Source organism: Parus major, chromosome 7 (genome assembly GCF_001522545.3).
Source record: "Parus major isolate Abel chromosome 7, Parus_major1.1, whole genome shotgun sequence".
NCBI classification, from domain to species: Eukaryota; Metazoa; Chordata; class Aves; order Passeriformes; family Paridae; genus Parus; species Parus major.
Genome location: NC_031776.1, coordinates 16,235,901 through 16,251,013, shown reverse-complemented (window position 1 = coordinate 16,251,013; position 15,113 = coordinate 16,235,901). Strand labels below are relative to the sequence as shown.

At 38.7% G+C, this 15,113-nt stretch overlaps 1 long non-coding RNA gene across 4 annotated transcripts in view; it reads right to left on the bottom strand.

Moving 5' to 3' along the window:
* Nucleotides 1-15,113, bottom strand: part of LOC107207805 — a 98,129-nt gene that overhangs the window by 29,794 nt on the left and 53,222 nt on the right. For 3 of the 4 annotated variants that reach the window (XR_004498303.1, XR_004498302.1, XR_001522955.2), the window contains exon 15: nt 11,596-11,771. This is a non-coding gene — a long non-coding RNA (uncharacterized LOC107207805). The remainder of the gene's footprint in view (nt 1-11,595; nt 11,772-15,113) is intronic. The other variant, XR_001522954.2, reaches the window with a different exon arrangement.

Sequence of the window (15,113 nt, the reverse complement as noted above, 5' to 3'; positions counted from 1 at the left end):
GATAACTCTTTTTGATGAATACAGATGCCACCTTTTATGGCAGTCGTTGACAGAGTAATCATATTGTGAGAAATACCAGGCTTCTGTACTAACAGGTGTTGCAGTTATACACGCTGATATCCACTGGGAAAATGTGTTTGCTGCTATCATGGGTACACAATAAATGGAAGGTGCAATAAAGCACGAGCTAACATTTTGAAAATCCTTACAACTCTAGGAACTTTATTGCAGATTACAAGCACTTTGATCTCTGTCCAGTACTTAAGTCTTAATTATCAGACTAATTGCACAGACTATGTTCATTTTCAGTGGTAATTCTTTTGTGAAATGCTATGTGAAATGATGTGCTATGGAGGAAAAGGTTCTGCAGTTTTGCCCAGGGCCACTGCAATGCAACTGTTTGAGAGACTACAAAGCAAATCCAGAGTCATCAATGCCCAAGTGTGTAGACTCTGCCAAAAAGCCAGATGCTGCTACGGGAAGCATTATGTATCTTTTCTAGATTGGCACCTGGGTCCTGCTATGAGCAGCCATGTCTAATGCCTGTCTGTAACTTCAGATTCTACTGGTGCCTTAATAACAACCCTTTTTTTTGGCAATGTGTATAGAAAAAGATTCCCTTCTAATCTCTCTTCCCCACCATTAGTAATTTGGATTGATTCCAAAGCAAGACACATGCTAAATTCTGAAGTGTGCCCTCCTCACTCACTCATGTGGTAGTGTGGTACCTACCTGTGCTCGCTCCATGTACATTTTTCTCCTTCTTCTGATTATGGTGAAGGAACCTGATCAAACCAGACTTCTTAAAGATAATCTTATTTACTGAAATTGTTTGGTTTTTATACAGTTAGTTTGGGGTTAAGACATAACTTTTCATTTCTCGCCACTTATGAAGGCTAGTAATTATTAACCAGCTGCTCAAAAGACCTTAAAGTTATAGAGGAAAATTTATCATTTCCCATGTATATTGAAGGCAACAATACCCCCATAATTTTATTGGAATTAATATCTCACCTTCAAAGAAAAAAGAAAAACCTTCTTTATATGTGTCCCATTCTAGAAACTAAGATAAAGCAGCATTGCCTCTATCTAAGAGTTCCTCCCTTGTGTTACTCTTATGATGTATAAAGTGAGGGTGGCCCAACCACATTCCTTCCTGAATGGAATGGAGATAAAAGCGGCATTGCATTTGAAATCAATAGAAGTGACTTGTGGCCTGTGATGGGAGTGTCTGGCTCCAGAATTATTATCTGGTGCTAAGTGCTGACAATGCAATAGGATCTTTACAAGAAATAAATACACTGAGGGATCTCCAAAAGCCTAATGCTATCCTGGGAAGCAAGTCTATTGAGACAGCTTGCATGGAGTATGATGGGAAGAGACACACCCCCACACATCTTTTTAAAACAAATGAAGGGTCCAAACGGAAGCATCTCCTGTCACATATAGAATGAAAGGCTGAAAGGCTCTACATTAAAATTTGCACATGTGCTATTCTAAGCACTTTAACCAACAGCATATTTGATTGAGTTCAGAAAGTTGTGAGTGGGCCAGGGACTTGGACACTTTTTCTGAAAGTTACTGACTTTCATGTATTGGTGAATTTGAGGATTACCTTGCATTTAACCATAGTCATATGATGATTTTTGGTAATTCCCTGCTTGAACTAAGATTGCTGATATTCATTGTTGTTCACATAGTAATAGGTAGCTAATTTTTAGCTGCCTGCTAAAAAAATTTGAAAGCTCAAGAGGAATTGTAATGCCTGGCATAGTCACTGAATATTTTGAAAAACAGGAACTGTTTATGGAGGAGACCTTTTCCTTTTCACTGTCTGCAGAGGAAGATGAGGCTGCCTACATTAAAGGTGGTATCTCTCCACTAACCCCTGGCTCTCTCCCTCCCTGTGTATGCTAATTAATTTGAGTAGCTGCACAGAGCCACTTCCCAGGGAGGTGACAACCCAGGCAGGGAGCCTGTAGGTTTCTTTTACTGTTCACAGGGAGATCTAAAAGCAGTAGGAAAACCATGACGTGACACAGTGGTATGAAGGCCATCACCCAGTCTGCAGTTAGTGTCATGCTGGACATTAGTGAGCTCCAGTTATTCCCTTAGGATAAAAGAATCATGGATAGAAATGAGCACATCCACTCCACTGAGAGGCAGTCATGGAGACAATTATGGATATGAAATGCTGCCAAAGCTACCTGCTGCTGGAATTACCAAACTACAAGAGCAAAGAGATCTAATACAGCCTCCAGCTATGGACCTACAGATAAAGTACCAGAATGCCTGCAGTCAGGGAAACAGGTGCTGTTCTGACATCCTTTTCTGTTGAAAAAATAGTAGAGCACTGGACTACCCAGTAGAGCTCATTCAGTCTCACTAACACCACATGCAGGATTCACAGGAGCAGTGCAAACACAGGACAGAAGAATGCTAAAGGAAATTCTGAGAAAGCAAAGGCAGAAGGAACTACATAATTATTTCCCTTAAAATCACAAAGACTATTGAAGAACATTCCCTATTACTTCCCTATGAATAGTTTTTCCCCTGTATATTTGATTGGGGTTTCACTTCCTCCCTCTGTCTGGTTCTTGAGGTAGTAGAAACTATTATACCCCTGAGCATAAAGGAAAAGCTTTTTCTTATAGAAACATTTACCTGTTTGTGAATGACAAAAAGTAAACATTCTCAGCAAGTGCTGAGACCACCACAATGCTATTAAGAAAACTGGAACCTCCTTTTATGTGTGCAGTCGTCGCAACACTGTCAATACCAGCTTGAGTGGCCTTGGAATGACCTACTGCAGTCTAATCCTCCCCTCAACTATTCCATAGATATCAACAACTTCTGATAATGCACAGAAAACAAATTTGTAAACAGAAAACAGCATCCAGTTTTGTTTTTCTTGTCTTCTGTTTGTTTATTTTGTGGGGATGGTGGCAACAGGGACAGAAGTCAGAGGAGGTGTGTTAGAACAGCAGATCACCGAGGGAGCACAACTCAAAATATTCTTTTCATTCCCATCATAGCCAGAGTGTGATTACACAAGTATTTGGTTCTATGTGATCTCCTTACCTAGCTAACATCTGCTTAACTATTTTGTTCACTCTGCAGCACTTTCCTAGTAAATCAACACTCAAGTTTCTAAGGCCCCAGTTCAATTTGGTACTAAGACCATTCCTAACTTTCACCATGAATATGAATCTATTAATAAAGCTTTGCTAAAAGCCTAATCATATTCCTGTACTGAGTCAAGACTAACATCTTGGGAATATCAATGCATTTCAAATTATAGCACAAGAACTGTACATTCTTATGAGAACTTTAAAACCACTTTGAAATACAGTTAAAGCATATCAGTACTTACTGTAACTGTAAAACTGAATAAGGACATTAAAATGAGTGGGGAGGTTCTTATGTGGAAGTAATTATTGAAATCCTACCCAGAAAATATGCTTAAGCTCTACATTTAAAATAGGAGATACTGATAAGCATTTGTGCTATTTATCTATTGAAGCTGAAAAATAGCTTAACTCCATGTTGTAATAGATGATAATCAGACATTTTCATCTGGATGCTCCCACATTGAAAGAAGCTGGTTCTGGACAAACAGGAACTTTTGCCCCCAACCAAATTCCGACTGCCAGTTTTAGATGGTTGAGTTGTGGCTTTCTCATCTGCACCCGAGCAGACGTGGCAGCCTATCATGTTCCTGTTGCTGCCAGCTCTTTGCTAATTTGTACAATGATAAGCACCTATTTCCATCGCTCCTGGTAATCTTGTCATTTCCGTGATGTCATCAGCACAAGTCAGAAGAGAAAAGGTCAGTGGTACAATGACGAACCGTATATAAAATGAGCCATTAAAAAAAGAAAAATGGCTAGACATTTAAAGGCCCAAGCTTGCCACAGCACAGTAATAGCTATCCTGATCATCTCAGAATGTATTTCTTATGTTATTCCCATCATAAGCAAAAAAATTCTCTCTGCATTGCATTTTCCCAGAGTGGTGCTTCATTTACTGCACAAGGGAGTTATGCCCAGGGACACCATTGTCAGTCTGGATGAATGTACTTTTAATAACAGCCCCTATGTGTATTTGATAAATTTTTTGAGCATCACATCCTGCCCTTTTTTTTCCCTAGTGTCTATACTACTTAACAGAAATAAGAAATATATACTTAAATATGGCATATAGATTCTTACTCCCTTTATGTAGTGAGAGTAACCGAGACCAGTGTAACAGAGCCTTTGAGCACCAGAAATGAAACAAGAAATCAAGTCAAAATTCAGACAAAAAGCAATGTTATAAAAAACTTTTGAAATCAAGTGACTGTGTTTATACGTAGTGGGGGAATAAGAGAGGGGAGGGAGAAAACAGAGACGAGGAGCCACACTGAGAGACCACCACCAGGTAACCAGTGCTGTGTTACTGCTCAGCCTGCAGCCACACCCTATGACAGGCACTACTCGAGGAGCCCTCTGTTGCTCTTGTGCTATTGTTACCAGTGAAAGCAAAGCTGGAGAAAAAAATGATGCCATTTCAGGAGGTAACCAGCTGCAGGACTTTGGCTAAAGGTGGACAGCTGGGGATTGAAGTAGGTAAGCTGTAATGTTACTGTGTCCTTGGCTGCAGGGACAAGATCTCGCAGATGAAAAATATCATGTGCAGAACAAGGGCCTCCTTGTCAAACCTTACACATTGTTTAGGACCAGAGAGATCAAGAAATTTCAAATATTACTGGCTACTTTTCCTTGTCCTTCTCTCCAGACTCTCTTTTAAGAATTATGATTCATGTCCTTTCAGTTAACTTCAGAGCACATCACCCTGCTCTACTTAGCCTGCAGCTCTTTCTGAACTGACAGAATCAGCAGGATTTGGTATGCATACACAAGCATATTATCTGCATTTTAAATTTGGGATAGTCACAGTACTTTGTGGATTTCCATCATTATTGCTTACAAAACTAGTGATAAGAAGATTATGGGATTTAATTGTTGTCAAGTAAATATTTCAGTGAATTCACTGCTCACTTCTATGAGATGCTGTTGCTTAAGTCAGGAAGTGAAAGAGTGGAAAGCACAGCGCTGTTCTATGCCAGAACCAAGGGATGATCAGCAATATGTTGTGGATAAGAGTGAACAGACGCTTACCCTCATGGCTAATGCTGGCACAGTGAGGCAGCAGATAGTACTGTTTGAATTACAAATTCTATTGCTTTCCTTATTTATCAGTGATCTTTGACCACAGGTGAACACTGAGGTGATAAAAGGCACAGATTACACAGATAAAATGCACTAAATTATTCAGATAGGTAAAGACTGGGGAGGGCTGTGAGCTTGAGAGGAACTGAACTAAGCCAAATGCAAATGTGCAACAGTGTTTGAAATCCACTGCCAACCAAGGAGAAGTAACATGTGCAAGAAGGAACACCCCAGGCTTCTCATCTTTTAACTCAGATTGCTTTGGAGAAGGGCTTGGGCATTGTCTGGGTAAATGTACTTCTGACAAGCTAACTCCGTGAGAAAAGCTAAAGGGCTTCCTCCATATGGGCTTTTTAAACTGTATTACTCTGAAACACTAGATTTTGGTATCTCCTTCAACCTGGGTATTGGCAAATGCAGCAACCAGTTCCTTCCAGTACAGTTGCTACAGTCTTCAAGTTAAATATAGCCAGTTTCATACCACCGTTTGTATTGCACTGCTACAATTTATTGTTTTGTTTTCGAAATGTGAGGAAGTCATGTGATTTTTTTATGAAGACTACACCACCAGTCTATTTGTATTGTATTTTTAGAGACATTGTATTGATTGAAAGAGAACTGGCTAACCTGAGATGTAAACAATGACTGGCATTTGCCTTAACCCGTGTGGTTAATATCACTGATTTGTCATGCTGAGTGATGTGAGAAGAGGAGCAATTGGTTGCTGATTATTGAACAGCTCAACGCAGGGCACATTTGGCACCTCAGATGAGAGGCTATTCTAATGAGTAGCACTGCTGCCAATTACTTAAGGGCCAGTGCCTCCTCTACAAGAGATTTTGTACATCTTCAAGATGTTTAACGAAATTCTAGCTCTGTAACAGATTGCAAATAAGATGGTTAGATTTGAGGCTTTATGCATATATATTCCTTTAAGATCATCTCACATGCATCTGCCTGCTAATGGAGGCCTTCAGTCTCTGGTGATGACTAATTAACATATCACACAGCAGTCAATTTAAGAAATGTTTAGTTCTTTGTATAGGTTGACAGACTTGTGTAATTGAAACATTCCCTTGTACTTTTTATTTGCTTGATTCAGGAACTTAAATTGTATCAGCCTTGAAAGTTGCTAGAAGAAATAAGGCTGGTAAGAGACATCTCTGATCATGTACGGACCATTATAATGACACTGTTTACTTTCAGGTCAAAGCTGTAGGTATCAGAGAACCAGTAAAATATAAATATAATATCCCTGATTGCATACTCAGCACTGAGTATGGTGGTGATAAATATCTGTACTTCAGTATCAGACAAAATTCCCATTTTATATTTTTTCTGGTTGTGAAATAATTATTTTTTTTCCAGTAGCTCATGCTACTAGTCATGCTCATGTTCAGCCCATCTGTGAACACGTCTTAAGCCAAGAATGTAACTCCAACCAGGCCCATCCAGATACTCGACTCATTTCCTCTGCACAGAGCATGTATGTGGATGTGTGATCTTGGGATGCAAACACATAGTCCATAAAACAAGGATTAACACTATTACCTTCAAATATTTTTAGTTAATGCTGGCCAGGAATTATTTTAATTGACAACAGCTAGTTAACTCATTTCCATTTCAAATATGATTCAGTGATTTAAAGTTGTACCCAAGTTAATTCAGACTTTTTAGAGCACCGAGTCTGCTCATGTGAACATGGGGCATTCACTGACAAGAATCTACACCATGTGCACAGGTAATGATAGGAGAAGGTTTTGAATTTTCCCATGTGTTCTGTGGGGTCAAATAATTTGCTTATTGTAGTTGCCATGGTACATGTCAGTAATGTTAAAGAAGCAAAATCACATAATGGTGTATTTTTGACAGAAAATATGACTGAAAAATATATATGATCAGCTTTATATTGATGTAGGGGCATGTACTTCTTCTAATAATGGGACCATTAATTTTGTTTAAAATAGATATTTAAAGCTGACTATTTATTTAAATCTGTGTTTAACAGAATCAGGGTACTTGTACAGGAAATTTCAGAAGTTAATTTCTTTGTAGTTTTATTGTTCTATCTAGAAAGCCATAATCACAAAAATGTCTTCATTTACTTTGGGCTTTAATTTGTAGTCTACATTATTTACACTTAAAAGTTTCTTTATAGAATCTGCCTGTAAACTGGATATTGAAGAAATGAAAACTTTTGTGAGCCTAATGGCTCTTGGTATATTTCCAGTTTTTTTCCACATATTTGCTTTCATTTTTGTGCAGGTTACCACATAGCATGCCCTTTAGCACACATACCCAGAACAGAAATAACACTGAAGTACCCTTAATTTCATGGTCACAGAGCCTAGCTGAGTGAAATCTCACTGCTAATGCAAGGTATCTTTAGGTATAGTAGCACCATAATTTATGGGTTCTAAACCAAATTATTTTCTTCCATTTTTCCTCTAGATATGTAGGATATGAAAAGCTTCTAGAATAAAGAAGGGGTTGTAATAATATGTTTGGGGTTCTGTGGTTGAAGCACCTTTATATTTTTTTCCCGATGAAATATTTGCTGTTTTCAATCACCTGGGGGACATTATCTTGATGAAGCCACTGAAATATGCTCCATCAGTCTCAAAGGGTTTTCCTAGCCTACTTTTCACCCTCTTCTTGCCAATTAAGCTGCCACATTATGTATGATAGTGAGGGTCACTTGTTTTTTCCAAGTGTTATTCTGAAGTGGTGAAGATGACAGCAGCATACCAGTCTAGTGAATAATTAGAGTGTCTTAACTCCCAAATCCCCACCTTGTACTGCCACATACTAACTATTTTTAACCTCAGCTCCTGTATTCTAGGAGGCTACATTCATTTTTGCCAGAAAAACTCACTGTGGTATTCTGTGCTGCGTGCCTATATTTTATACTAAAAACATACCAGATAAAATAACTAGAGAGATGATGCTGAAAAATAGGAAACATTTGAACTAAAAATTATGCAACACAGGGCTTGCCTCCACAGGGTAAGATGCAACATTGCTCCAGACCTCGTAGCATTATTTAAACTAGATCTTGTAAATATCGATAGGCAAGCCTTCAGGTTTTGAATTTGTATACATCAGTTTAAACATGGTAAAAAGGCAATTCTTCTCAATGCTTTAAAACCATGAAGTGCTATTCTAATAATCCTAAAGCAGTAGCCTCCACTGCACTCAGAGTTTTATACCCAATGGCAATTATTTATCATGTTTTCAAATAACAATCCCAGAATTTCTGCAGAGCAGTTTTGCTGCTGCACAACCTCAGAACAAACTGGAAGCAGAGAACAGCACAGGTCAGTATGTCTCCTGCAGTGAAAGACCTTATGAGCCTAAACCAGCCTTTCCAAAAGGGAGACAAATATCCTAAATGTTCAGGCTTAATCTACTGCCCAAGACATTTAACAAAAAGGTTTAAAGGAAGAATTACTGACACTGGGTGAAGTTTTCAGTGAAAGAGCAGAGATGCTTCAGCTTGCACCTAGCTTCCCTCACACAGCTATTAACAACGACCACCAAAACAAAGGAGAAAATGGTACAGTAACAAAGGGAGGAATAGTGACCTTCCTTCCTCTTTTGCCTCATTTTTCAAGTTGGATCAATGATGCATACTGTGACCAAACCCCTTAATGGATCTCTCATTCTGTGCAGAGTGTGAGAACTAGATTTGCAATGCAGATCAAACATTTAAAACCAAAATAAAAAATACTAGCCACCAGGAAGTACTCCAGTAGCTCCCAGTCGTCTTTCTCTTTTAAAATGTAGCCACAGAAGTATAACTTCCCCCAACCTCATCCTCTTCCTTGTTATGCTCTCTTCCTGAATATCAACTCAAGGTAAGTTGTTTTGGAACTGTTAATTATTTTTGGTTTACCCAGCTCTGGTGTAATCCTTATACTGAGAGGATCACTGGGCTCTTATCTCAAATGTAAGCAAATATGTATAATTTAATGGAGTTGTTCTTCTGAAGTGGGTGCAGGCTGTGATTTGCTAACCAAGAGGCAGACAATTTGTGCTAAGACAGAGAGCTACAGGTTCCCCTTGTCCTATGCCTTGGGTCACCGTATTTCATCTACAAGAAATCACCTTCTTCTGAACTCAACTGGAAACAGTGTTATTTGTTACTTGCAAAAGTAGCTGGAAGTGGAAAACAGATGTCTGATTTCACAAATGGAGAGATTATGGGCAGCTGACAGCAGAATTACAACTGAAACTATGCTCTATGCCTGTTTTGAGCTATTGAGCATTGCACAGACTCACTCAGCCCCAAATATGTAGGTGAAAAGATCCTCTCTGCCTATAGGATATATAGCATACCTTATATTTTAGTGAGTTTTCCTTTTCCTCTAGTACATGAAAATTTTTCAACTCAGCATCCTTCCAATAAGAAAATTTCAGCACTGTTTTCCATGTGTGAGCTAGCCTTCTCTAGATAGGATTTTAGCTGGCAATTCTGTTTTTGTTTCTTTCCCTTTTGCTTGATAAAATTGGAAAAAATATACGTGGCAACAATACTAAAACAGAGTGCAGGCATAAAAACCCCAAACCCAACAAGCCCATATCAATACTCATATGCTGGGTCCTTAAGATAGTCTGAAATGGCATAGCAAGGGCAGTAGCAAGCAAGTAAGTTGGATATAATGTTTATTTTAGAGTTAGTGATAAATCACTGTGAGATAATAATGGGAGCATATGTCTCCAACAGCTTTTCAGAAAAGGTGTTCTATTCTAAATGTAAACTAGTGGACTAAAGAGATAGTGAAGATTTATTTCCTCTTTCTTGGCAGAAATAGATCTCTTTCCTTAGCATATTAATGATGATACATTAAAAATGTTTACAAGATACCATCACTTGAAATTATGAAATGAATGTAATTAGATTGCCTACAAGCCCTTAGGGCTGTGAACACCAGCTTAAGCATTAGTGAGACAGATTGCAAGCCAGGATTCAAGTTGTTTCCCTCATGCTGAGGAGAAATGGAAACAGTAGTGCAACTGAGAGCTGTACCACTGCATAAGGTGTAAATCTGGAATAGGGAAGAAAATGTCCAGCAAAAGTTAGCACCAACCTGAAAACCCATCCACATGAATAGCACTGGTAACTTGCATCCTGACCAAGGTTATGCTGGAGAACATTCACTATCATCTATGTGCAAAACAAAGTTTGGCAACCATGCATATTTCAAATATATTAAATATACATGCAGCTGGATTAAAGCAATCTGTAAAAAGAAGAGTAGGATGTGCCAAGAACAGGGAGCCCCAAGTTTAAAATTGAGTTTGGTTTTGTTTGGGTTTTTTTGCTATCTACTCCTATCAGTAAGTAATTTTCTTTGTATTTTTCATGTATAAGTTGATGAAAATAAAGCTTATGAACAAGTGCTTCAGAGTCATCATGCAGCTTAAACAACAGATGCTAAAGCAGTTCTTTAAACACAGTCTCAGTCTTTCCAAAGAATTCCTAAAAGTGTTCTGTATTTCCAAAGCAGAACATTTCAGAAGCATCCAAAATTAATTGAGATTTAATCTCCCTTTTTCAGCTTGCCTATCTGCCTATACAGTCTAAAGGCAATTTCCAAACTGAATATGACATAATAACAACACCAAGCTGTAACTTTGAAAAATCCTTATGGCAATAATTACTTCATTAAGCACTTGTCCCAGGTCCTGGGAAACATCCAGTGGGACTGGAGTTTCATGTAAATTTTAGGTATGATAATGTAATGAAAGATTCTGTTACATATATATCCCAAAAGGGACTTGAATATGAATAAATTATCACTAAGAAGTTATAACTCTATAAAATCCCCATGGCAATGTTTCTTTACCTAGTTCAGAAGGTGAACACCAAGCAGACTGGCATGGATTCACACAGTGAAGAGAATTAAAAGCCATGCTGAAAAGTGGTCTTGCTCCTTGGGAATCACACACCCAGTGAAACTTGGAGGTTGTGTAAGAAATATGTAAGAAAATGTAATGAAATGTAGTATAATAGATGACTCTATTACATGTTATAGGCTGAACAAGGGTCACATTTATAGTGCAATGTGAATTTCCAATTTCATATAGTAAGTCCAGACATATATGAGCAGCTGAGTACTGCAGACAAACTCTCTAAACAGGAGGAGCATACACTCCTAGAGGAGTTACAATGTGTGCAATAGGCTTTTCTATGCCCAGTGCACATCAATGTGCCTTTTTGAGAGGTTGCAAGTAGCCTTTCTCCCCTCAGGCTGCAGGGTTGTGTTCCTGGACTGCCTTCTCCATGGGCAGGCATCACTCATGGACACCAATAAAATGGGGTTTTAGCAATCTTGTGACAACTGCTGAGATACAGAAGACACATGACAGGTTCTCCACCCACCTGGTCAGCATAGTTCCCACCTGAAACTATCCTCTTGGATGCACAAGAAATCCTTTCAGCACATATCAGAAGGTCATCTAACTCAGCAAAGTCCACAAAGTAGTTTTTTCCAATTAGCGTGGACACTTGACACAGCACTCATGGGATGGCTTTTGCTGGAGAATGAATGCATCAGCCTGGAGTTAGTGAAAACAGAGCTAAATTAATGCTAGTATTTAGAGGATTTCTCAAGTATATAACAAAACTACAGGACAAGGGAGTCACTTTGCTGCTTTGTTAATTCAGTATCCCCTTTTATTCACTGTTTGTAAAATCCACCTTACTTTCCTGTACCTTTGTGGAGTGCAGGAGCACTACACACTTGAACCATGGCACTGCATCTACTTTCTATGTTGCAGCAACAGTACCTTGTTGTCTGATATTACCTTAAAAGATATAGTAAATTTCTCTTAACTATATAAATAAAAGAACAAACATAACTAAATGTACAACTAAAAAGAACAGATAAAAAAGTATCAGATTACTAGCAGAAGTTAAAAAACAAGCCAACAAAAACCTTAGCAGTTTTAGGTCTTTGCAACTAAAGCATTCTCAGACTCTACCAGACATATTAGAAACACTTAAAAGCACTTCCCAGATATTCAAGAAGTGTAAATTTTCTCTCCTGCAAACTTAGCACTAAAGAAAACTAAAGAAATGGAGCAGGAAAAGCTTGATATTACATTTTCTAAATATTATTTTCTTACTTAATATGAGAAACACCCCACTAAGTTCTCAAACATGAGCTTCTGGAGTTAATATTACCCATCTGAGTTTATTTTAAGGATTAAATCCAAGGTGTGAGTCTAATTTCAGGTGTCAGCTCTTAATCTGTAATTAAGATGGTTAAGGTTGTACCTTCATCTCCATGAAACAAGTACAAAATCTCAATACATCTGGTCTCAGAGAACAATCTCAAACAGCCATGCTTGCCACCTAGTACAGGTCCTGATTCCTGATCACACTAAAACCAGATGGATGTGCAAGCCCCAGCCTTCCTGCTCTGACCTGATAAGGTGGATTAGCTGACCGGGACAGGAGAAGGACACAGTGCTATGGCCTCTGAGACAGAGCAGTAGAAGCAATTTGTATTAAACAAACTGGGACAATGCATTTGTTTAGCTGCTCCAACATGGAAACAGATCCTCTTGCAACAACACAAATTTATCTAGTTTAAGATCAAGCAATTCTTCATTTCTGAATCAGGCTCTTTTGAGGGAAGTCAGGACACTCACTCAGGGTACCACCACTTGACCAGGTGCTTTCCTCTGGATGACTTTTTCCTGCAATTCATGTTTCCCTGCATATAATGATACAGCTTTGGCAGCTGTGGACTTTCAAGGCTCATCCCTAGAACAGTATGAAATATCTAGGGCAGCTCTGTCCAATATATGCTGCCTCTTGTTGGAAGTTCCTCACTTCCCATCTTTGTACATCAGGATGTGTTCAGCCATCTCTTGTACCCTCCAAGAAAAACAAGAGGGCTGGGCTGGTCCAGGGCTCTTGGAAGCTCAGCTGATGTGAGTACCCTCTGTTCTGCTTGGAAAGTCATGCCTCTTTGTGCTTTGGAGTACCCAAAATTAGAATGCCAAGTGAGATGTGGAACCACCAGACAAGTTATCTCCAACTGTGTATGGAAATGTGCTGTATGGAGTAGCAGCAGAAAATACTGAAAGCAACTCATCTTAGAATAACCTTACTGCAGTGGTTTGATGCTTTCCTGGGAAATATTTAATTCCTGCATTCCAAGAATGCAACCTAACTCAATCTCCAGTGAGAACTTTGTATCTCCTGGTCTATAGGATTAGCAAAATAAAAAAAAAAGGAGGCGCCTCCTCCATTTTGTGAAGTTAAAATGAAAACATGGCCAGTCAGAAGTATCAGAGGACTTAAAAGCACCACTGAGTGTTTCAGTTCACCTGGAAAATCTATTTTAAGAAATAAAATAATTTACAAGAACATAAAAAAATACCCTCCCCTGAGGGAGGGACATGAATTACAGTTAAAACATATCAATATCCAAATTTGAAGGATTCATACAGAGGAGCTCTGTACACAGGCATCTGTATTTTCTGAGCCTTTGGATATATATTTTTGATCAGAGTTGTCTCTTTCCTCGTTTTGTGTTCCAATGCTCCTCTGAGGCTACTCATGTACCAGACTGGCTTGAAGTGGTACATCTGTTCCTTCATTATGCTCTGCTCAGGTCTTTAAATACCTGGAGCAAACCCCAGACTCCAGATTTACCTGCTATTTTAATATAGCTGAACTATCTTTTCTCTACTTGGCAGTCACTGTTATTACACAGGCTGTATAGTTGAAGATCATAAATTTTTCTTTGTGCCCAATAAATGCATTCTTTCAATAGGCTAATGCTTGTATCCTGCAATTATTCCAAACAGGTGGGCACTCTGACACTTGCCATTAGCCAGTCCGCAACACACAAATGTATTGATCAAGGCAAAGATGCACTTCTGACTTGTGCTAATCAATGTATCAGTTCTCCAAGGGTTTTTACAGTGTAATGAGCAGGAAATATATATACACCACTGCTAAGTTTCTCTCTCTTCAGGGAGTAACTGAGTGCACTTATAGAAGAGCTGATGTACTGATTCGCAGTAAAGTGAAATGGCATCTCCAAATAAAATTTTAATCTTAAGTATGTATGTAAAGTTTTGAGGAAGACTGATGGGCAAACTTGCAAAGTTTGCAGAATTATAGGACTTAATATACTGCTATGGAGCTCCTATGCAATTGTACCTTTTACTGTGAGCTTTCCAAAGTTAACTAAAGTTCAACCTGCTTTTAGACTCCCCCCAAGAAAGCCAAATGATGCCACGGGAAGTGGGTTTTTAATTAGGAATTTGTAGTTTCTGTTCTCACTAAGTGTGTGAGCTTTCAGCCTTTAGAGGTGACATTCTTAAACTCTGTATTAGTGGTTGATCTTTAATTTACATGCTTTGCCTTCAGTTTTGGTAGTGCAGCTTTGTGTTAACAGTGTCAAGCAACAGTCACACATTGCCTGTTTATTTACCAAAATGAGCAAGTCAATTCTCTGCACACAGCCATGAAACCAAAGCTTGCTGAAGACAAGCATTGTAATCACACTGCATTCAAATTCACAGTTAAGTCTGAAGACCTCTTATTCACATTAGGTTTATTAAGCCTCTCTCCATCGGTTCTTTCATTCAATGTTCAGAGAATTACACAACTTATCTCCAGTCAGTGGTGTGATTTGTCACCTTCAGTAAAGTTTGATGTGCTGTTTCTGGAAAAGCAGCAGATAAAGGGCTTTAATAAGCTGCACTCAGGATTCTGAGTCAGTGCAAACCAGCTCTGACTCTGGGGGAGGTCATGAAGAGTGTCTAAGGTTACCTAAGGTTTAAGTAGCACAGCGAAAAATGGCATAGAGGGAAAAAAAATCCTCTAAGAACTTTTGTTTACAGTGAACCAGTTAACCTGAAATAGATGATAAAAAG